Source organism: Mus caroli, chromosome 6 (genome assembly GCF_900094665.2).
Source record: "Mus caroli chromosome 6, CAROLI_EIJ_v1.1, whole genome shotgun sequence".
Classification (NCBI taxonomy): Eukaryota; Metazoa; Chordata; class Mammalia; order Rodentia; family Muridae; genus Mus; species Mus caroli.
In genome coordinates, this window is record NC_034575.1 from 136,427,544 (window position 1) to 136,453,858 (window position 26,315).

Genomic DNA, 26,315 nt, shown 5'->3' on the forward strand with positions numbered 1-26,315 from the left:
GAGCACATGGAGGAGAGAGAAGGGGGCAGAAGGAGAGGAGCAAGAGGAGAGATCAAGAGCGAGAGAGCAAGGGGGGAGGCAAGTAGCCCCTTTTATAGTGAGTCAGGCACACCTGTCTGTTGCTAGGTAACCATGGGGAGGAGCCTAGACGAAATGGCAACAGCTACCATTTGTGAAAATCTTGTTGTTGTTTTTGTTTTGGAAACAGGACTCCTCCATGCAGCCCTTGCTGTACTGGGATTGCCTCTTTAGACAAGGCTGGCCTCAGATTCAGAGATCTACCTGCTTCTTTCTTGCAAGAGTCAGAATCCAAAGCATGTGCCACCACTGCCTGGCAACATCTTAAGCACAGAAGACTAAGTATTGTCTGTGAACTGTGAATCACATACACAAAGGAACAGAAGAAATTTCATTATGAAACCAAGGTTGAATGAAAGAGTAAATGAATAAATGAAGCCTTTTGAGTTTAACCATGTTGTCTCCAAAAGGAATCCTGACAGTATCGAGCTGCCACAGCTGATAAAGGTCCTTTAGTGTTCACAGAGTGGGAGAACACACTTGGCATATCTATGCATGCGTGATGCATGATCTCCTTGACATCTGCGCAAAGGTGAATTACAAAGGATGCCGGGAGATCAGAGCAGAACCCAGTTCAGGAGTTATAGCATTGATCTAGATGGGAGATGATTAATGGCATGAACGACAGCCATTTATGGGGAGGTAGACAAGCTCATCACACGTTTACATGTGTGAAAACATTACATAGATCCATGCACTGCTTTGATAGTTTCATGAATTCTTTGAAAAGCAAACCTAAATAAAAACATAAGTAGAGCTTTTAAACAAAGAAAGATAAGTAACAAACAAATCCAACAGACAGAAAGACCTAATGATTGATTCAATGAAACCAACCATGAGTGAAAAAGAAATACGAATCATTCTAGCCACCAATGATATGATCAGCCCTCGAAACTTAAGAGATGTTTAAATCAGTGTTTCTCAACCCTTGGGTTGAAAGAGATCACCTATTAAGATCATCCTGCTTATCAGATATTTGCATCATGATTCATAACTGTAGTAAAATGACAGTTATGAGATAGCAACAAAAATGTTATGATTGGAGGTCACCACAAAAGGAACTGCATTAAAGGGTCCAAGTATTAGGGAGATTGAGAACCACTGGCTTAAACAAATGAATGTCCACCTAGGATTGAGTGTGGCGATGTCATTCATAAAGCCAAGCCTGGAGCCAGCTGTGGGGCAAACACTCCGGGGTCTACTGCAGATAAACTGTGAGAGAGTCCATATCAGATGGCAGTTGGGGCAAGGGTGAGTTTATGGAAATGACTCCCAACTACAGGCCTTCCACAGTCTTTGCCCCTTTTGGAAGTGTGAAGGCGCCCTGAGGTGCTTGCTATGAGGTGGATAGAGGCCAAGGATGAAGCTGACCATTCACTGCTCTCACATGGTCCAATGCAACAATCGCCTCAGACCAGGATGCCACTGGTGAGGAGAACTTGCTGTAGACCATGAAACATTTCAATGGCATATCGCCAGACTCTCATTTGTGGGTTTCTATGTAAAAACGTGTGCAAAACAAAAACCACTACCACCGAGAGAAAACGTTAGGAGGAATTTGAACTCTGACTAGTTGGTGGGAAGTATTATCATAAGGTAGATGTGAATATGAATCAAGTTAGTAAAACCATCTTCAGAACTATATCAGAATAATTAAAAATAAAGCTAAACAAGGTCTAAGATTTATAACAGAATGGTGTGTGAGAAAAGAGGAAGTAGCCTGTATCCACTCTACACCACAGTGTCATTGGTGTCTATGTATTACTCTCTGCACTTCATTATTTAGTAGCTATTTCAAAGTATGCATAATCAGAAATCGATCCTAGATTCCTACTTGGCAAAAGGTCATTCATTAAAAGAAATGTGTCATTATATATTTTCTTGTTTATAAAAATTTAATATAATAGCATAGGTATTCTTTAGAACATAACATATTATCTTGAATATTTTCTCATATATTTAGTTTAAAAGAAATGTAAAATATGCCCCACAATATTCACATTGTGCAGCTGTTACTCAGATCCTTCTGACTCACTGAGAAACACTTAGAAATATGTTTGTGGAACTTGTGTGGGACTTTCATTATTATTTTAAGTTAATTTTCACTATTTAGAATTACTAAATATAATGTATATACTGCCATATAAATGACACCAATTTAGATAATAAATAACTCGATTTTATATATATTCTTACATTTTTCCTCTATATGTTAACTTTAAACTGTTTTATTGAACTAAATATGAGATTTTTGTTTTAAATTTTATTCCATGTTTTCTTAACAAGATTAATTTTTCTTATAATTTTAATTATTGATTTTGTCTAATAGATAATCCATGTTTTTGCTAAATACTCTGTATTTGTCTTTTTAAAAATTAAGTTAGCACAATATTTTTTTTTTTTTTTTTTTTTTGGTTTTTTGAGACAGAGTTTCTTCTGTATAGTCCTGGCTGTCCTGGAACTCACTTTGTAGACCAGGCTGGCCTCGAACTCAGAAATCCCCCTGCCTCTGCCTCCCAAGTGCTGGGACCAAAGGCATGCGCCACCACTGCTGGGCTAGCACAATGTCTTATCACCTAAAATAGTTGGCATTTGTCACATTGTTTTCTTAGTTTAATATCATGTCTTATGATACACCGATTTGGTAACAGGTAATTTTCACTGCTATGACCTGCTACTTTTCTATTTAAACTTTTTCTTGTTATTGTTAAATAAAGGGCTATTGCTACCTCAATATTGTTTCCCAACATTTACCATGTTTTCAGGGCTTAATTGCATTAGGCTTTTATTTTGTTTAAATGCCAGTTATAAACTAAGTATGGAGAGTCACATATGTAACACCAGCACTGAGCAATGACACTGAGGCAAGGAAATCCCTGAGGACAGCCTCAGATACATAGTGAGTTCCTGCCCAGCCTGAGCTGCATAGCAAGACCCTGACTCAGACAAGTCTTAGCAGTTATCATCAAGTAGCTAGCTTGTGCTCCATTCACATTCTCACACTATATAATAGTTATGGGAATGTTTGTGCATATCATCCAGTTTACCAATAACTTCTTTTGCTCAGATTTATGTATTTTATTGCCATATTATATTAAAGCAAATATTATATTTATTATAGATTAAGTATATTACATACCTTATATAGTTTAGGGAAATTAATATCATTGTGTTATTAAAATTCAAATATTTTTTCCAGCTTTTTTAACCCACTGGTTTTTAGGGGATTACTGAAATGAATCCATTTACTGAAGATTTAAAATTATTCAGGTTCTTGCCTCAAATATATGAAAACCAGGGACATTTGATATCTTTAAACAGTTTTTTTTTCAGTTAGATAAAAAATTTGTTTCTATACTATCATATCTTATTATTTTTTCAGTCAAAGTTGCAACATTATTTTGGCAAATATATGCTACTTTTTAAACATTCTACTGAACATTTTGTGGCCTTGTTTCTGTGATAGGTACAATGTTTGAAGTTTTGCAATGATTGCACTATTTATATGAAGAACCTATTAAAAACTTTATGTCATATTTTGCTTCTGGTTCTTGATATTCACTATTATTTATTTATAATGTTAAATTAATTTTCTTGAATCTCTTAATAAGACAAAATACAGGATTTTCTCACTTTACAGCAGCTTCCTGAGAGTAAAATTACTGTTACTATTTATTATTTTTGCTGCGACAAAATTTTCAGAAGATGAATAAAGCTAATATTCTTGCTTCTTTTAAAAAACATCATTTTTTGATTAAAAATTTAAGCAACTTGAAGATCAAAGAATTAAATAAAGTCATGTCACATAATAATCTCTTAGTAAATACAAAAGTTGAAGCACCAAATTAATGGCCATCTAACGTGGTATCCTTTCCCCCCACTGTGACTGGTTTGTGAGCCCCACAGTGAGACACTGAAACCAAGATGGAGTTAGAAGTGTGGTTTCTGGCAGGTGGGGGGACTCTAAAGCAGCAGCAGAGATGTCTTCAGGGAAGCGAGCTCCACAGCCTTCTGTTAGAGGGAAAAGTGCAGATAAACACAGCAAGAGACCAAAGGGAGGGCCGGTGTCCTCAGATAACAAGCATCAGTTCAAGTGGGACCCCCAAACTCCCAGATTTCAGTTCTCTTTGCTCCAAGGGGCACACAGTCAATGCTGCCTGGAGCATCCTGACATAGATTAGCATTGCTCTCAGCTTGAAGTTTTAAATACGTGCCACACAACAATAAGGTATCCTAAAAGTGTGTAAGACTTAAAACTTCAGGTCAAAATACTTTTCCTAAAGTGTACTCTGGGCAAATAAATAAAGTTTTCACTTTCGAGAGCAACGTTATCACTAATGTATAGCAAACACACGCTAAACGAATGCTGAAGGAACTTTGAACACTGTCTACCTTGCTAAATAGCTGGTTTTGGAACACCTGGTACGTTTTTTTTTTGCAACATTTCGTCCACTGGCCTCTATACCGACCACCTCAGTGAGGGATGTAGCAAGAGAAAAATCTTCTAATTATTTTATAGTAGAATTGCTGCAGTGGACATGTTTGAAGAGAATCACATCTTCGAGATATCTCGTTCAGTTCCCACTCTAATCAAGTCCGCAAATCACGCCTTCCCATAATGTAAGATAAATGATTAAGGGTCCATTTTCTTGTTAATTCCCATTAGTGCTGATGAGAGCCAAGCACATGTACGGGAGACAGAGGACCCTCTATGAACTAAGAAATGATAACTGGATTAAAAAAAAAAAAAAAAAAAGCAGGGTGGATTTTAAAACCGCCAGGCCAAGCTCCCTGACTGTTTTCTAGTCACCCTCTTAAGCTGAAAAAGAGCCATGCTTCCACCAGTACTGTCTCCCTGCTGAATGTTATTATTACTTAACCTTTGCAGAGTTTGTTCTTCGACACTTTCATGCATGCCTAATGTGCATTCAGATGACTCCCTGTCTAATCCTCCCCATCTGATCCTAATTACTTCCCGCCCCCAAGAATCTTCCCTTCCCACATTCGTGACCTTTTTTGTTGTTCTGTTTTTAACCAGGCTATCTGTGCGACCATGGGTCTGGAACTGTTGGATGCTGGTGAGCTTTTCAGTGTGCCCATAGCTGAAGACAGTGACTGCCCCTTGAGAATCCATCTGTGACCCCGCAAGCTCCTTCTAGATCCAAGATTGATTATCATCAATTTAACTGAGAAACTGGCCGTTCCTGCTTTTTTTTTTTCTGTTTAGAAACAATTTTCGGGATCTCTTTATGATAGTAGGGTGACAGGATTCATTTTATTTCCCTTTAAGGGGGCTGTGGTTCCTAGGAATTCTTTGCTTTGCTCCTATTGCTGCTAGCAGTAATTCTATTAAATAAATCCCCAAACCAAGCCATTCTAGTAATGTCTATTTACAACTCTTTACTCCTTGCTGTCATGAAAAGCATAGTAGGGTGCATGCAATGGAGGAAATGAACCGTTTCCTTCTCAGTTTTCTTCAAGAATCTGAATCAGAGACACCTTTTGCTTTAAACCTTCATCACGCACGAAGATACTTGTGCCAAGATGGGTTAGCAGTGGCCATCCTATCAAATGCAAACCCGTGTTAAGAAACGTAGAATAGATAATTTTTAATCGTACAAAATTTAATGCTTCTGTTAAGAAATAAAGTATTAAAAAGTCACTTCCCAGAGAGTGAATTTATACCGAGCTGAAAGTTAGGGTTGCTGAGCGAGCTTTGAGTGATATGATAATCATGTTTTTCCCTTCAGTTGTACGAGGGGATTGAAATTTATATACTCAATAACTAGAAAAGAATCATGAAGGATCAGGCTGGAGGAATCTGTCGTTCTCCATTTCTCCTGCCACTCCCACAGGGAGTCTAATATTTCCCCCGTGTCTTTGCTGATACCTGTGCCAGGCATGGTTTCCAAGAGCAGACTGTATTGAAATGAGTACATCAAAATGCCCGTTTTTTTTTTTATTTTTATTTTTTGGAGAATAAAATGGCTACCACGCCCGAGTTTTAAATTTCATTAAGTGCACTTACTCTAGGTCTGAAAGCCTTTTGATGACTTGATTCAGGTTTTGCGTCATTCTGAGTCACGAAGGAATAAAATACTTGTTCAGAAGAAATTAACATTTCATTTGCTTTTTGGTATTGGCATTCCGATGGATGTTTGGGGTAAAGTCTGCAGCAATGATGAGATTTGCTTGTTTAATTCTTGTTAACTGAACTAATGATTTACAGAGTGTGAGTGAGGTCCCCACTGGAGGAGTAGGCAAGAATATTGCTTATTTATGGAATTCATTACAGAAAGTGATACAAATCTATCAAGTGTTTTCTGTAATGAGCATGGCACGTCCTTAGGATAATGCTTCTTTCCTTGCATGAAACAAAAATATATGGCCAAAGGTTTATGAAATGATTACAGTGTAATTTAAAGAAAAATAAGGCAGTGACCACACTTGGCTTCATACGTGTTTCACATTGGTGTATTAATTATTATAGACATCTTATCATCTTTATTAAAATGAAATATAACCAAGTACATGATAATGACATCCCTTTCCTTAAATTTGAAGTATGAAAACCATTTTTTAAACAAATACTTCAGTTAAGAGAATTATTTATTTATGTTCAGTTACCTTGTTAATAAATTTCAGTTAGGAGTGCTTATACTCTGCTAATGGAGAGCCATATAATCTAAATTATTATCAATATTACAATGACTTTATGAAAAACCCCGAGTTCACTTTTAACTCATTTTCTAAGTTTCTCACAGTGATAAAGTAAGCTATATATGTGGTTGTGAAATAAAAATATTTTCTTCCTGATAAGTGAAAATTACATGGAAAATTTTACTTACAAAACAACCCTGTCACAGGCTCTTGAAGTCACGATTCTTGCATATATGTCCATACCCAGCATTCTGATGTGATATGGTACTAGTAGAAATTTACATTACTGTAGATAATCTGAGTTGTGGAAAGTCAATCACTAATCCACACAAATACATGCTCACAGACATGTGATATCGCAGACATCAGGTATACAGACAGGAATGGTCTCTGACCGATGCCCTTGGAGTAGATGATGTTACTCACGCATGACAGGGGGCTGCTTTTCTCCACTCACTGACACTTCACAGTGTTTTGTTAATCAGAATGTGCCTAATTACCCATCACTACTGACCAATTACTCAAAGTACAAGCGTTCTTGGCTGTGTGCAAAAGCTTCACTCCTGAACAAAGTTGCTCCTATATCCTAAATAAATAGCAAGCCACTCTAGAAATCCAGACTGTGAGGAAAGTCTCAACTTGGTATAGTGAGACTTATTATTATGTAAATCTTCTCATTTATGTTACAAAGAAAGAGCTGTCTCATATAATATCTTATATATATATATATGTACATGTAACATAATATATAACAAAATATAGTTAACATTAAAGATATATAACATTATATATTCATATATATAAAACAGCTATTATCTGTTCCGTGTGGAACAGGTGAAATTATCAGAATACATTAAAATATCATAATTCTATAGATTAGACCCAGTAAAAAGCATCATCAATGACACAGGCATTTAGAATATAACTTTCTGTGGATGAATGACTACAGAAAACGCTTATTAGTTGTTTTAAAAGATGCTTTAAAAAAATAAAGAACACTGGATTTTTTTTTAATGCAATGAAGTACCTACCGGTAAACTTCATATAGTAAGTAATTACTCTCTACTAAACAAAGATATACACGTTTCTGTATAATAATTTGATATTGAAAACAATGATCCAAGAGTGGGATGACATCTGTAGTCCACCTTTGTTCCAGGGCCTTCACAAATTCCTGCTACCCCACTGCCCTCCTCCAGGGGGCGCGGCTGCCTCGCTGGTTTGTCAGGCTTCCCTTTCCCTCTGAGGTCCTGAGCGGCCCCTGCAGGCTTTCCTGAGGCTGACTGGCCGGGATTCTGTAACTACTCAAAAGTCCGTTTTATTGTGATGATTGTTTGTATTCTTTTAAACAGAGCATATGCTTTAGCCTTTTGATTAGTACTGAAGAATATTATAGTTTGTTCTGCATAATGGCATAATGGCTCTTTGACTAACATTTTGGAGATTTTCAGAATTCTCGTAAAAATCCATAACCATTTGATTGTCTGGCCATGGGGTTGTACAAATAAAGGGTGCACATATTTTAAAATCTTTATTATGATAGTCATAATTTTTAGTCATAATTTTTATGTGTGTGTGTGTGTGCGCGCGCGCGCACGCACAGATGTGCGCTTTGAGACATAAAAAGCATAGATTGGAAAGTATGTTAACATTAAGAAAGAAAGAAAAAAACAAAAACAAACCCCAAACCTTATCCTAGAAAGCGGCCTCATCGGAAAGTTGAGAGAATGCGAGTACAGTTAGAGGACAAAGGGTGAGCTCTTAGGAGAAAACATAGCTGGGAAGAATTCTAGAAGTTATCTCTCTGCTTTCTCCTGTTGGCTTCAGGCAAACTTCGCCTAAACTCTCATAGACAGATGGGTATCTGCCCTGTTTTTAATGATATCAAGGGAAGCCATCCCATAATCTCTTAATATCCTTCTTTATATCTAATCTGTTTGTCCATTTAATTTAGTTTATCTTTGGCAGGCGTGGCTAATGTTACCCTTTACAATATAATTAATCATAACCCTGATAAATAAGATATTGCTTATATGTGGAAGAAAAAAATGCCCATTTCCCGAGACCGAGAATATCGTTGTTAGAACTTTAAACAGAGACTTCGATATTAATTGTCACGGTGAGGGACATACATACTTAGAAACTTTGAGACTCTCTGGAGCCAAGGACTGAATCCAGTTTGTAATTAGGAGATAATTCTTCCTTCAGAAGAGTAACCTCTTTTTATTATAGAAGCAAGGGTAAGTTTTACTTTAAAAATGGATAAGATGTTTGCACAATCAGAAGAACAGCTCTGAGAGCCATGTCAGACTCCCGCTTTTAATGTCTCTTCATTGATTGTTTAGTACTGATGGAGACTTCTGTTCACATGAATCTATCTATATAACTCTACCTACACATCAATGCATTTCTGTCATTTTAATATAAGTGAGCTATACTGTATTAGTTCATTTGAAGTCAGGGCTTACTTTTGCCTTTCTCAGACTTTCCTATGATTTTATCTATGAAAAAATTGTTTTTACTATTTCAGAAATATCAGTATAAAATAATAATGCAGTCAAGAACTGAATAAAGTTTCTGCATGTCCTCCACCCACCCACCCCTGTGTAGTCTCTCTTTGTGTACTTGTGTGTAGTTCAGGGATGTGAATCTTTGGCCTTGAAAATGTTCTGTATAGTGTAGTTAAGCACTGTACCACCTCCTGAGCTATATCCTCAGATCTCTCTTTTTCTTTCAAAATATTTCAGTGTTGAAACAGGTCTCACTCAGTTACCTAAGCTGTTCTTGAACTCATAGTAGAGCTCAGGTAGGCTGTGAGCTTGCATTTCTCGTACCTTAGCATTCCAAGTAGCTGGAGTAGCCAGCACTGTTGTCCTATACCAGGCAGTAAAATTAGTAGTGGCACAGGTAGCTTCAGAAATGCAGCCAGTGAGTCATCACTATGCTGGCACAGGGTTTCTGTGATGCACATAAATCGGAGTTCATAGATACAAGGTACAGAGCAAGTGAGGGAACTTTACATGAAGATAAACTAATTGCACATAAATGCTGTGTGCAGTGCTTGCTGAGATGAAGTTAGCTGAACCTCCAACATCTAAAACTCCATTACACTCTATAATTTATATTGAAATATGCATACATCTTCTGTTTCATAAGCTACACATGAAATTAATATCATTAATTTATAACACAACACCTGTACATTATGGCCTCATATAGCACAATGCCTATACTGGGGGAAATAAATTCTGTTTATACATCCAACTGGAGGGATAACCATTCTTGAGAGGAGTCATCTTGATTGTGTTTGGTTGAGGAAGTATGACTAATTTGAACAATAAGTTATAATGATTTGTGAAGTTGCAATTAGCCCTGGGATCCTGTTTCAGACCTCACAAACTTTTTATTAAACAGAAAATGTAAACAAATAAAGGTGCCTCTGATTGTCTCCCACGTCCACTGTTTGCCTCTTCAATCCAGATCTTTCACTATGGACTGTCTTATGAAGCAAGTTATAGCAATAACTCAGCAATAGTGTCTTCATATAAATTTATGTGTGTGCCTGTAATGCAGCTCTCGAGGGGATCGAATATCTTTCTGATTTTAAATTCAAGGCCAGAGTGGTTTACACAATGAGAATCTTTCTCAAAAACTATTTAAATTAACCAAAGAGGTAAAGTTAGCAATGGCCATTTCAGTTATTGCTCGGGATTATATAGGCTGTTTGATCCCTTATGATCAGTTCCAGGCATAGACAAAGGAATGGTTGGCCCACAATGTGACCTGATTGGACTCAAGAAATGCAGTAGTCATTGCAATTCTATTGGAATTATTGCAAAGAAACACACAAACACTCATAGCATAGTTCTTTGAGAAGACACATGCCTTGAAGAAAACAAAGTCTTCAACAGGGTGTGATAGTACCTGGCTGGAATCCCACCTCAAGGCTAAAGGGTAGCCTGGTCTATGTAGCAAATTCCAAACTAACCAGGGCTACAAAGTGAGAACTTGTTTCAAAGAACCCAAACCCAACCCAACCCAAAACCAAACCTAACTAAAAACAAAAAACCCAAAAAACTGAAAACCAATCCAAACCAATACCAGATCCAAACCTAACCAAACCAAAATCAAAACAAATCAACCCAAACCAAACCAAAATCAAAACAAATCCAAACCCCAAACCAAACCAACTAAAGCAACAGCAACAACAACAGCAACAGCAAAACCCAAACCCAAGCAGGGTGTGGTGGAGCACCCCTTTAATCCCAGCACTTGGCAGGCAGAGGCCGGCAGATTTCTGCATTCCAGGCCATCCTGGTCTACAGAGTGAGTTCCAGAACAGCCAGGGCTACACAGAGAAACCCTGTTTTGAAAACAAACAAACAAACAAAAACAAAACCAAAACCAACCAAACAAACAACAAACCAAACCAAAACTGAACCAAATACAAAACCAAACAAAACCAATCCAAATGAGAACCAAAACCAAATAAAAACAAAATCCAAACCAAACCAAAACCAATTTAAAGGAAAACCAAAACCAAACAAAAACAAAACAAATCCAAACCAAACCAAACCAAAGCAAAACAAAACAAAACAAAAGCTTAATTTTGTCTTCCATTCTAATTTCTTACAAAGTCATCAAATCAGGTTTTGGGAATCTAAATATATTATAATTTACATTTCTATAGTAATATTTTAAATAAAATTAGATTAAAAATTAAGGAAAAACCACTTCTGCAACAGTTATAAATGACAGTTTTATGAAACCACACCGTGCTGTAGTTATTGATGTTTTACCCTAGTCTGCTTTTGCAAATCTATGGTCATAATTTTCGTCTTTGTGTATTAATTTGTCATTGTAAAAAGAATGATTTGTGCAGGAAAGCTTCATAGTAGATGTTGGATTGGATAATGTTAAATCCATCCTGATGGCAATATTCTACCACAAGGAAGGCCTATGCTGGATCAGATCAATGACATCAATGGGATGGATGCAGAGTGAGGGGAGCCTTTTAGCTGTTTAGCATTTTGTGTTTGAATGATAAAATTAAGATGTATTTCTTAATGTCAGCAATGTATTGAAGGGACAGGGACCCACTGACAGTTCTCAGGTGCTAAGAATTAGAAGTTTGCTTCTTCTCTTTCCAGAAGCTAAGCAGTGCAGCTTACTTTCTGCAAAGCCTGCTTTCTACAAAGCACTCATATTTAACCTAAATACATTTGTCTCTTAGCACATCAAGTTCTTAATTGTCAAGCATATATTACCAAACTGGAGTGGAAGATAAATGAATATTTTATGTGCAGTCTCTAAAGGGATAAGAATTAAAATTTAAATTAAAAGGCATTTGCCAGTGTTTTAATTTGCCTTTTATAAAGGCAAACACAAATATTAGAAGCTGAGAACATGTTAACTTCTCCACATCTAAGTCTCAGTAGCAGTAATTTGTATCTAAGCGTAATGTTCTAAAAAAAAAAATCTAAATAGGATATAATGCAGACCAATACAAAATAATGTTTACATTTTCACCTTCTAACTTACCATTTTTTCTTTGTGTATATATGTGAATTGTATATGTATGTATGTTAGTGAGCATATGGATTCATGAGCATGCTTGTGGCAATGCCTCTGGAAGCCATATCTGTCTTATAAGTCAGGATCTACCATTGAGCCTGGTGCTCACTGAGTAGCTGTAATGGCCAACTTCTGAGGTCTAGGAGTCAACTTGTGCTAATAATGTCTAGGGTTAGATATGACCTTCATTTTATTTTTTTAATAAAACTCAAAACAACAACAGCAGAAAAAAAATCATGAGTACTGAACTTCAATTCAGGTTTATCAATTAAGCCATCTCCTCAGTTCAATATTCCCATTTGTTTTTTAGGATCCTGACTAAAACCTAAGTAAGACTTCTTGGATATTTATTATATGGTTTGCACACATTAGTGGGACACAGAGATTCCCATTTGGAGGCTAGAAAGGCAGCAAGACACTCAGTGTCTTGGTATAGGATTACCCACTGCTGTGTAGCAGTCAGTACCACCCCCTAAACCTCTGCCCCCTTATTATCATGGAGTGAAGCTACATGCTACATAATCCTTGTTCATGTGAAGTAGTAAGTCTCAACTCATTTTCTGTTAGCCTGGAATGACTCATGCTATGCTCTACAGTACCTTTACACGTCTCCACATAAAGTTAAGATTATATGTAATCATAGAGCAAGCCTTTAAAAGTCCCTTCTATAGAAAAGAAACACCAGTGTGCAGTCTAAGAAATCACAGGTTACACTACCTTGTGTAATTCCTTTTCATGGGCAATTAAATCTTGCCCTGCTAAATCCATACAATGCCAGCTGCTATCCACGGGTTACTTTGAATTTTTCTTAACTTCCCTCTATAGCACTGTATTCATCACAAGTCAGCAAATCCCTTTAAACCCCTGTTTGGTGGCTATCTGCCATGTGGTTCTGATTACCTAGAGCATAAGCCTAATGTTTGACTGTGTACTTCTATTTGCCTTAAATGAAAGAAAGCCTTAATGTGCCAGTTACAGCCACCTCTCAATTATCTGTTGTCATGGGACGAGAGGCCACAGCAGTGAGGATAATTTAAATCCAAGAATAATTAGAAAATTCTAATTTTGCCATTACTTTCATTCCTCTCCCCCCCAAACAACTCTTTTTTGTCTGAATTGAAACAGGTGGAAAAGGAGACTTAATCAAAACAATACTTCCTCCTCCATTTTTCTAATACAGATTGGTAACAAGCTTAATCACCACAGCACTTTACCGAAAAGTCTGCTAGATCCTCAGGTCCTGTTTGTGAAAACTTTCTATTTTACTCCTCAGCTCATAGGTTCTTAGATGGATTTGGGGGCCATCATGAAAAAAGGGCTTACACTAATATTGACCATATCTTCTCTCTTAGTTTCCTTTCCAATTACTGTGATAAAATGGCATGCTTCTAGCAATTTAAGGATGGAGGGCTATTTTAGCTCACAGTTCCATGGTCTGCCCTAGCCCATCATTTCTGGAGAGTCAAGGCAGAAGGAGTTTGAAGCAGCCAATAACATGTCATCCACAATCAAGGATAGAGGGTAGTTTATCTGTGTATGCATGCATGCATTTTGCTTGTTTTCCCCATGCCTATAGAATCCAGGCTCCCATTTCCAGGGAATGGCATCACCCATGGTAGGCTGGTTGTTTGAAATCCAGTCAACATAATTTCCCATAGATCATCCTGGTCTAGACACGTTTTCCTTGAGAGCCCCTTCCCAGGTGATTCTATATTTCATCAAGTTGATTATCACAGCTAGTGAGCAGCTACCCCTAGATCTAAGAAGTTATATTCAACTTTCAGTTTTGATCAACTCCTAACTCACTTGTAGATGCCACCCCACTTTCCAGTGTTATTAGCACCTCCATTGGAAACAGGCAGGATGCCATCTGTCTGAACCTCCTAGCCAATCAGAAGGGGTGATATTGTATTAATGGTTCCGTAATAAAATGAAAAGAGATGGCCTTCATTTAGATGAAAGCTGTAAAGTAGCTATTGTGCTTGTTTGGTATTGCAAGGACCAGATGTATTATTTATGCAATTTTTCTTTTGAAAGAAAAACTGAAAGAGCATATTTCATTTTATGGCATTCAATGGGAGCTATTGTCTCATGAATGTGAACATTTCTGCATTTTACTTCCTCACAGTGTGGAAGGCACTTTTCCACAGATCATCTAAGTAGGGATTTAGAAGTTGAAAAACTGCTTTTAAAATTGGGAGGCCCTAATGACAGGGTCTATTGTTCAGACTGGGAGATAAGGTCAATCAGCGCTGTGTATGAGAACTTGGTCTTAGATTGAGGATGGAGTTTTCAAGGTCTTAGTTAGTCCTTAAGGCTTTCTATGCATTTGCATTAGGAATAAAGAAAATGGCATCAATTTTGTCATTGTTCAGGAACAAGAAGACATGGGAATAAACTGTTTACAAATACAAATAGATACTTTGTATCAAGCTTCCATTCTCCAGTACTTCAGTAGCTCTTTTACTTCATTCTGAGGTAGAAGTTTTGTTGTGTTGAAGAAGTCTCACTGTGATTCTCATCAAAAAGAAAGTGGCAGTAATAACTTACTTCCAAGAAGTAAACAAAATTGAAACAAAAATTTTTATGTAAAACCAAGTTCAAAATGATAAGATGATGCAATTTTCTGGATGGTTGTGTATCGAGAGTGTTGCAAACTATAATAATTCAGACTTAGTTCATGCCTTCATCAAGTGCAAGTGAGGCAGATGTTTGAGAGCACAATGACTCAGCTGGTTCTGGAGCCTCTTCCTGGCAGTCGGACTCCAGAGGGGTGCTTGTCTCCCTAACCCATGTCTGACCTTGATCAAGCGATCACTTTCTTTGCAGCAACCTCTGTTGATGAGGGCTTCTTAATTAAAAATCAATGACAAATTAAGCACAGGAGAGGCAGACTGCCCATCAGTAACTAAGCACCCATACCTGCTGATCCTTTCCACTTCCCCAGCTCCTTCTTGATCCCATTTTACCCACGACTTCTCTTCTATCACCTTCTGTTTCAGTCAACAATCATGAGAAACCCAGTCTTTGCTACCCTACTAGGAAAGCCTTACAGATTCACTGCAGTTTCATTTTCACAAGAAGGACCCATCAATCCCTTGTTCATTTCTATGCCTGTAATTCTTTCCATGCTTTTTACCCCGACGGCAAATTTTCAGCTCTCATTGCAACAATAAATAGCACACTATGAGCTTAAAAACTTCTTCAACATTTTTCCCTCTGTAGCCAGTAGGTCAGAGTTCTCCTTTTTCGTTCTCTTTCCATACTCTTGCTCATCCATCCAGTCCCATAGCATTAGAGGGTCTTAAAAGTTAGGGGTCATAACATTTCTCCTCCCACATACAGCCATTTCTTTATTTTCCTCTGATTTCAGGGTGGCTATAATGCCAGGCGTTGATTTCAGGACCCTGTTTGTGTGCTAAACAAGTACTCGAGCCATTAGTTCTTGTCTGGCTTTCAGTGTAATAGTTTTAATGGTTTACCTTTATTTATTAGTTGTGTGTATGTGTGTGTGTGTGTGTGTGTGTGTGTGTATGTGTTTGTGTGCACACAAGTGCATGTGTAGGAAGAGTCCAGAAGAGAGTGTTCAACATCCCCAAGCTGGAGTTACAGGTAGCTGTAAGAAGCACAATATGGGTATTGGGAAGCATAACTCAGGGCCTCTGAGAAAGCAGTACATACTCTTAACTGCTGTGTCATCTATGGCCCCTAGGAATGAGACTCTTAAGTGCTATCTGTTTATTAATTCCCACCTAGAGTTGTGTATGAAGCTTATTTGATATCTATGCTGGGATGTTCAAAAGTTATGGTCTTTGTTGCATGGACAAACCCCACAAAGACCTATCCTTTTAGTTTTTATTGTTTCAGTGAGTGATAGTTATATAATGCTAAAAGTTTCTTTTTGTTTTAAAACACACATTATCAAATTTATCAACCTTTCCCAAGGTTGTGGGTTTTTTTGTTGTTGTTTGTTTGTTTGTTTGCTTTTTGTTTTTTTGTTTTTGATGTTGAGAGTGTAGACATCACCAGGCATTACCCACAAGCACCATCTTTATCACAGGCAGGGCTGCTTCTCACCTGCAGTATGGCAGTAGCTGTCTCATCTCCTCTCCATTTAAATCTCTTCTTAAGAAACTGTACCTCCATTGAAATTACACCACATTAAAGAGCAGTCTACACTTACATCGGAATTACACCACATTAAAGAACAGTCTACACTGCAGCTCTTTTAATTTAAGCTCTCCCATACGATTTCTGATGTCATTTGGAATTAAAGTCATATTCTTGCCACCACTCTTGGCTTAGTGTCCCATTGTCTCTAAAACAGTCATCTTGTTCTCTGGCTGATTCCTTGAGCACAGCAGCCATGTCCTCCTTTAGAACATTTGCACAAAATGCTCTTGGGTCCTTCTACTTGCCATTCCAACCTGTGCCTCCTCTTCTGTTTACACTTATGAATAAGGACTCTTGGAGAGATTTTGCTTCTGTAGCCTGAGTTTGCGTTTCTCTTGTTTCCTAATTTACCAGTCTTTCTGAGCTTGTCTCCCCTCAGGAACTACTTTACTCAGGCCACTCTTCTTCATTTTCTTTTTTTAAATCCACAGTTGTTCGGGGTTCTTAGCTCTCCAGGCATAGCTGCCATGTTCTTGGATTCATGGAAAACTTTCTGGTACTCTGATGCCCTTCTAAATTGCAAAGTTCAAAGAGCAATTGAAGGCCTTTCTCCCAAGACTCATTGTGATCAGTCACACACATATGCACATGCACACAAACACAGATATAGTCATATACAATCATATAAACACACAATATATATCAAACACATAGTATGCATACAGATAAACACACACACACACACACACCAATTTGGATGCCAAATCTCACTACTTAGAATACAATACCTATTGAAAGCAAATATGAGATATGTCCTGATGTGTCATTTATCTAAGAATTATATAATTTAGTTCTAGATGCCTTATTCTTAATACATATATACAGATGTGAGTTTCTCCTTAAAAATCCATTTTATGTTTAAATTATCTGTAATTTGTGGGTCTATTTGTGGGTATTTGCATGTGAGTACAAGTGTCTGTGGTGAACAGAAGAAGACAGCAGATGCCCTGTAGCTCAAGTTACAGGTGGTCATTAGCCACCCAGAATCCATGCGTTCTGGAAGGACAGAGGGTACTCTTAGCTGCTGAGCTGACTCTCCAACTCCTGGAGTGATACTTCAGATTCATGCTTATGTTCATAATAGATGCCTACTTGGTGTAAACAATGCTGTTATTCTCCTTTAGAAAGAAGAATGAGTGCAGAACAATCTATTTGGCTTACACCAGGAAACCACTTCTGAGTATTTCAGAGAACTTTTGTAAGATGAAACAATTATGACATTTTCTGATCCCAGATCAATGATTAAGAATGAAAGTCCAGTCTTGTTGAGAAGTAGGTTTAGGCTAGAATTGTTGAGAAATACCCAATAGAGTTTAATAAACACTTTGCAAGGTATGTAGAGTCATGAGGATAAAAAGATGCAATTTCTTTGGTGAAGTTTTCATAAGGCATATATAGACTGTCATATACTATTTTGCACCATGGCATAGTTTTAATTAAAGAAAAAAATATAACTATGGGTTCTTTTACAAATAGTTGTTTATTCCCAACTGACTGGCATGGAGGAATAATCCAAAGCGCAGTATTGGGACTCATTGAAGAATGTGTATTACTCAGCGCCTGTTGCTAAGTGCTTAAAGTTTACACAGGGCAGTTGCATGTTGCAGTAGTCACGTTCCAAAGTGATTTTTCTGCAATCAGAATTTCATTCATTACCCAATATTCATGCAATTCCCCTGACATTTGAAATATGTTTCAAGGTAGACTCCCCGAGGGCTTTTCCCCTCCCATAATAACTGATCTGCAGTGTCCAAAGATAGATCTAAATATCTTTGGTGCAAATTACTTGAGGCCCGTGGAGCATGATTCTCTGTCATCTTCATCTCACTTCACACCTACAGAACTGATAACAGATTAATATCGAGGCTGAAAATATTTCATCAGTGTCTCTAGCTAAGGCACCTCACATTATTTTATCTGGAGGCACTGATAAAATTAGGAGTGGGGGCTCAGAAAAATATATTATTTGCACTCAGAGCAGAGGTATGTATATCTATAAAAAAAGAATTTCTTTTAGCATTATAAGAAATTCAACAATGCTGGTCCTGGCAAAGTTCTCTGCTCCGATTATGTATACACTTTTATTCAATCATTGTATCGCTCCTTGTCTGACATTTGGTCAATAGTGCAATCTACCACCGATCAGAATAAAACAGCCACCCCAGAGCACCTGGGAATTTCATTAGTTTCCTTTCAATGCAGTCCTCGTAAGTAGGTGTTTATTTGGAAACACAAATTTAAAGTTCAATTCGGTTCCCTGTCAATATTCGTAAAAAGTCAAGGATCTAGGACTTACTGTATGTCTGATGGTTTTTTTTTCCTTCTTCTTTTCTGTTTATTTACTTAGAAGAAGAGAAAAAAATTCAAGGGAGGAACAGTAAGGCTTAGAGGGAAATAATTTAAGATGAGAAGAAGTTAGGAAAGGGCAGGAGATAAATTTTGAAGACATGGAAAAGTTATTTCTTCTATATTCTGGGTAATACATTTAAAACTGGAAACCGTTCAGGAACATGTTTCACATACCTGCTCAATGTCTACAGTAGTGGAAGGTATTGAAAGTGAAGATAGGTCATAAGTTGGTTGCATCAAAGTTTAATGTCCTCACCTGTGAGAGAAAGTACAATGTATTGTTGAAGAAATGAATATATTTTGTCCCAACTCAGGGTAAATATTTACCACATTTCTTCTGTTACCAGAGAATGGCCTAGCTGTTAATATTATTGGTTTAAAACTATTTTATTTTTTTCTTTTCCTATTTATCCATTTGGCCATTCAAAGATTCCTTTCTACATATACCATTATATGTTTTTGAAGAATTATTTTTAAAAATGTATACATTCATTGAATATTTACTTATTCTATTTCATGTGTCTGAGTGCTTATCTGCAAGTATGTATGTGCACGCATTACCTTAAAGAGGTGTTGGATTCCTAAACTTGGAGTTACAGATAGTTGTGGGCAATTGTGGCAGTGCAGAATCTAGGCCCTCTGCAATAGCAAGAAGTGGTCTTAACAACTGATCCACCTCTCTAAGCTCCGGAATAGTTTTTATTTGATTTATTATAGGAATAAATTGATTGATACAGCCCTTAACTATCAGACAAGAAGTGACGTTTTCACTTATTAACTAGAAAATTCAAGTATTCTAAGGTAATTTCCATGTCATAGTTTAGCATAGTGTGTTGAAAGAAAATGATCAAGCCGTTATCAGCCTGCTGTATGCAGTCCTAAAATTTGGTTTCAGGTTAAGAGAAATCCCATAAACTCATAAAAAAGAACCAAGAGACCTGGTTTAGTCATAGAACTGACAGTTTCGTTTAATTTAGTCTAGTTTATTTGGTCTTAAGAAGACCCATCCCATTGCACCATTGAAACACACACTGAATCACCCTTCCTCCATCAAAGCACACACTGAACCCCCTTACTCTATTGAAGTGCATGCTGAACTGCCCTTCCTCCATTCACATTTGCTCCTTGTGCCCTTTATTATTTTTTCAAGTTTTAAATCCATTTTAAAATTTACTGTGTAAAACAATATCTGAAATATTAAACTCCTGTACATCCTTTAGTTTCCAGTAAAACCAGACAAACATTATTTGACACTTTGATCTCAACACAATAATGACACAGGGTACTGTAATTGGAGAGATAGTTTCATTATGTTTTACGTTTCTGATATTATATGTACAGGTGGTTTGCCTGCACGCATGTCTGGGCACCATGTTTCTGGCCTGCAGAAGGCAGGGCAGGGCCTGGTTTTGTATACCTGGGCCTACAGTTGGTTAAGAGGTGCTGATGTGGGTGCTCGGAGTAGAACTCGTGGCCTCTGCAAGAGTGACCAGTACTCTTAAGCACCGAGCCCTTTTTCTAACCCGTGAATTCTATTTTTAATAGTTTGTAAATAAGGTGAAATACATTACAATGATAATCACTAAAGTACTAATATATATCCCATAATATTGCTTTGGGGATTTATATTTTATATGAAGTTTTACTTTTTCCTATGGTTTTATTCATCAGTAGTAATTACAATGCTAATTAGTATTTATTGTGCCCTTACTGTTTTCTTGATACTATTTATTCTAAGTCACTTATGAATATTAGTTCATTTAATTCTCATAAGAAATTTTATGAGGTAGGTGCTATTATTCTTAGTCCTGCTTTAGTGAACAGAAGAATAACAGACACAGATCCTCAAGGAAGCACAGACTGTGCATGTAAATGTTAGTGTTTGTATGTGTGTGTGCTTTCTATGTAGTGTTGTGTGTGTGTGTGTGTGTGTGTGTGTGCAGGCCACCTGTTGATGTTAGCTGTCTTCCTTGATTCTTCTCCATTTTATTTACTGAGGCAAGGTCTCTCTCTGTAGCTGCAGCTAGCCTAGCTACCCAGCTGGCCCCAGGAGCACCCCTGTTTCTGCCTTCTAAGTGCGAGGATTACAGGCTGCCCACCATGCCCTTATTAAACTTCTGAAGCATTATTCATCTGAAAGGAGGATAGTGCAACTAATATAATGACGGACTTTCAGATTTGCATAAGGAATACACTTCTGTCAAAGTCTGAATGAAACAGAGTTGCAAATGAGATATTTATGAAAATTGAAATTCAGAATTACATTTGTTCCCCTGGAGCTGCAGCCCATTGGCTACTAAGTGATGTTCAATAATATATAGAAACATCATCTGCATCTCTTGATTTCTTTCTCTTTAAAATGGCTTCATAACCCATTGCAAGTGGTTTGGCTGAGCTGTCAATCAAGAACCCTCATCTACATCCACAGCAGAAGATACAGGTAACTCAGTGGTTAAATACATATTTCAACTTCAGTAACAAGGAGACTGTCCTGAATTAGACATCACACTCCAACATAATATGATAGAATACTGCTCAAAGAATTGACATTGGGATCGAAGAAATATCTCTCTGCCCTGGCAATTGGTTTAAACTTGTGAGGACCAAGACAAAAACGGAGTGTGACGTAATATGATGGTAACATGAAGAAGGGACACCTGAGAAGATGTGGCATGGTCTAGAAGTCGAAAGGGAGAGGTGATCTTGGTGCCGTGACACAGCAGATTCTCTGTGTCCATGTATAGCTCTGCTTACCAGGTGGCTGACACCCTGACTTCCCCTCTCATGTGAGTTGTCATCAGCATAAGGTGGTCCTCAGAAGCACAATACATTCAATGGGTTCCCACATGCCTCAATTGCTATTTAAGACCTCATCACATTCGATTTAATCCACAGAACTTTCTCTGGCATGGCATGTTTGTGTCCCCTAGGGTATAAGTGCTGAAAGGGTAAGAAAGGTTTGGACCACACCACAGCTCATCTTATGATAGTAGAAAGTGAGGGTCATTGCTTGGAAATGTGGGTACATGACAAGCATGTTGACTCTTGAAATTTCCATTCAACTTGGTCCTGGAAATCCTGGCTAAAGGAGTTTAACAACAAAACCAAAAAGGAATATTTTGAAAGTACAAATTGGGAAAGAAGAAATATAATTATCTATCTATCTATCTATCTATCTATCTATCTATCTATCTATCTATCTATCTATCTATCTATCATCTATCTATCTACCTTCTCACATTCTCTAGAATATGAGACTATTCATATGCAAAATCTTAAAGACTCAACCAAAAACCCATGGAAGCTGATGAATTAAGTAAGTTGCACAATACAAAATCATCTTATAAAAGCATCATTAGTGCAGATCAGGTGTGATGACACCTGCTATACTCCGAACACACTGAGACAAGAGGAGGTGAGCAAGCTCAAGGTCAACCTGGATTATACAGCAAGTCCTAGACTCAAAAATGTAGGAAGTGAACAGCAGAAACTTCTATACAATTGAAGAATAGCAATGATGTCTCTATACAATCTAAAAATATCTACAAAGGATGTAAGAACATAATCTTACTGGCAATAGCATAGAGAGTAAATATTTAGTTATAGATTTAACTATAACAGGAAAAGATTGTGGAGTGAAATTCACAAATTATCAAAGGGGATTAAAGACACCAAAAAAAAAAAGTGGGAATTCATTCCTTATTCGTGGGTTGTAGGAATTAATATTGTTGGAAATGGCCACATTTTCTGAAATTATTTATATATATATAATAAAATCTCTATTAAAATTCAAGTGATATTCTTTAAAAAATAGAGGAGATATTAGAAAACCCTTTAGAATACAGAATTTCAAAAATACCTCAAGAAGCTAAAGCTCCTTTGATTGACAGTAACTGAGGCCATCCTACGTCCTGATTTCAAAATATATGACAAAGGTACCATAACACAATCAGCATGATATGAATGCAAACAAGTGGACCAATAGAAAAATATCTTTAGCCAAGAAATAGATCCAAGAATTCCTGTCCAATTCATCTTCAATATGGGTACCAAGGGCACACATGGGAAATTGTGTTGGGGAAACTTGACATTCACACACAGAACAGTGTATTCTAAATATTTCTCAAACTATATACAAGAATAAACTCAAGTAAATATTTCCAATTAAGATTCCAAGTTATGAAATTAATAAATATCAAAAAGAAGAGTATATTTCATAGAATTGGTTTGGGCAATTTTTTTTTTTCGGAAGTAAACGTCCAACTACTGAAAGGGTGAAATCACAGTGAATCACGGACCTGGTAAGGATGTATGCAAACACTTAAGAACATGGTGCACCTCACAGGCAACACAGAAATCATCTGATGCATGCATGTGGCAAAGACCTTAGCAAATATATAAGAACATTTTATTCATCCCACACAAAAGTCATGGTTCCTGACCCTTACAGTACTTTTAGTAGTAGCTCATGAATACATGGTGACTTTTCAAGTAAGAACATGTTAACTTTTAGGGCAAAAGATTTCACTATGCCACAATAATGTATTCTTGTTATACCAATGGAGTCATACAAAATGCAGTGTGCCATTCTGCTTATGCAGAAGGGACTTTCAAAGCCAATGTGTATGGGCAAACAGGAAGCACAGCACAATGACGTTTCTGGGGGGTTAAGACTCATAGTGGAAACCACTTAATTGGAAATAAATAAAAAGGCCTGTCTATGGACAATGCATGCCAATATTCCCCTTTCCATCAGCATACATTCACCAGCATTACACATTGAGGAGCACACACAAAGCTGTGTGGCATACATACAAAGTTTTCATTGAATAGTTGTTTGACACCTATCCCCCCTTTAAAAAAAATTTTTTTTATTACGTATTTTCCTCAATTACATTTCCAATGCTATCCCAAAAGTCCCCCATACACCCCCCCCACTTCCCTACCCACCCATTCCCATTTTTTTGGCCCTGGTGCTCCCCTGTACTGGGGCATATACAGTTTGCATATCCAATGGGCCTCTCTTTCCAGTGATGGCCGACTAGGCCATCTTTTGATACATATGCAACTAGAGTCAAGAGTTCCAGGGTACTGGTTAGTTCATAATGTTGTTGCACCTACAGGGTTGCAGATCTCTTTACCTCCTTGTATACTTTCTCTAGCTCCTCCATTGGGGGCCCTGTGATCCATCCAATAGCTGACTGTGAGCATCCACTTCTGTGTTTGCTAGGCCCCGGCCTAGTCTCACAAGAGACAGCTATATCAGGGNCCTTTCAGCAAAATCTTNCTAGTGTATGCAATGGTGTCAGCGTTTGGAAGCTGATTATGGGATGGATCCCTGGATATGGCAGTCTCTAGATGGTCCATCGTTTTGTCTCAGCTCCAAACTTTGTGTCTGTAACTCCTTGCATGGGTGATTGTTTCCAATTCTAAGAAGGGGCAAAGTGTCCACACTTTGGTCTTCGTTCTTCTTCAGTTTCATGTGTTTTGCAAATCGTATCTTATATCTTGGTATACTAAGTTTCTGGGCTAATATCCACTTATACGTGAGTACATATCATTTGATTCAGCAGGACTATGCTAAATATTTCACCCATGTTGTACTGACAAAGAATGCACCATCTCGTTATGCTTTTTCACACACATCCCTTTTCTCACTTTAAAGCATTAAGTTAAGGGGTTAAATCAAAACAATAATGAGATATTAGCTTTTACAGTTCATTTTCTTGTATTACATATAGCTTTATTTTGGGGCTTTAGAAGTGGCTCAGAGGGTGAGATCTCTCACTGCGCTTCCAGAGAACATGAGTTTGGTTTTCAGCACCCATCTAGGTGACTCTAAACCACATATAACTCCAGATCTGGGGGCCTCTGATGCCCTCTTCTGGCCTCTCCAAATATATGTACTCACATGCACATACCCACAGACACGGACACACATTTACACACCATGTAAATCATTTTAAAGAAGAAACAGACTTAATACGTTTTTTTGAAACAGCAAAGTAAAATGACACAAGAACAATTCTTACAATGATTCTAAATAAAACCACAAGGCAAAAAGGATGTGGAGTTCACCAGAGATTAATAAATGCAAATTGAATGACTTTTTTTTCAGAGTCTTTCTCCATATTCACCACATGAATCTCAGGCCTCCATATGTGAATATATATTTACGTATATGTAGTGAATATACGGTGACTATGTGGTGAACCTACATCTCAGGCCTCTTCATCTAGCAGTTAACAGAAGTGAGAATATGAAACACACCCTTAGTCTCAGGGTCCCTACTCCATCAGCGGTTTTATAAAAAAATCTAGAACAAATTTCACACATGATTCTTATTTTCCCCAAGCAGTCTTTTTTAGATTTCTGTATTGAATTCATCCGCTGTCAAACATCACAGGACTGCTTTCAGTTTTGCTCCTGAGATGATATGGTATTTAAAACTTGTCTAAAATTAGTCAGAACAGACATGGTTCCCTTCTAGAAATTTCTAAAGTGTGCTTCTTTTCTTTGATAAACTTCACTGAAGGAACGACGACATTTCTCTAACTGTAAATAATAGCGTTGACTATGTATTTGGGAAGGTTGAGAGTTTCACTTAGCAAACTTGAATTCCCCAAACTAAACTTACTCTCAGTTGGCTGACAATTGCCAAGATGACAACAGCAATAATTTCAGACGGTAACAGAATCAGCTGTAAGCTAGCACACCCAGCCAGGCCAACCATTCTCCTTTAAGTGATGCACAGGGTGAAGCAGTGGGAGAAGGAGGCAGTGTGCGCATTAGGCTCTGCACACACTCGTGGCTGGCTGCAGCAAGTTATTTTCAAAAATCAAGTTACGGTGTGGGCTTTGTCCTAAGCAGCAGGTGTAGCTATTTGGCAGGAAACATTCAAATATAATGTGGCCTTGAGGGGAAAACCTAAATAGACAGTTTCCTTTCCCTTTCATTACAAATGCCTAACACCGGTGTGATAATTTGATAATTCAATTCCATTTGCCAGGAAAGATTAGCCATTATTTGAAGTCTTGAAACCACTACCTCCAAATGCTTGCAAGTGATCAAATCAGCTGTTGTATGTTCACTTAAAGGAAACGTCCTCTTTTGTCCTCTATTCTTGTATTGTGTTTCCTTTCAGGTATGAAGCAGAGTGTGTGTTTGAGGGGGATGGTGTCAGCTGTACATTTTATTTTTACAGGATGGATTCCGGCTGTTATGAAAAAAGATTGTCATTGTAGTCATAGCTAACTAGAATTCCTCCCTGGATGATGAATCCTTATATGAAGGCATTTTGGAAAATCATCTCTTCTGTTTGTTGTCTCCTCTCATTTTCAGGTATGTAACTGTAGCCTGTAGATGTAAATCTTCCGTGTGCGAGTGTGTGTGTGTGTGTGTGTGTGTGTGTGTGTGTGTGTGCACGTGCACACATGTGCACATTATGGAGATTTTGGTGGATGGGTTGATGCCAGGAGTTA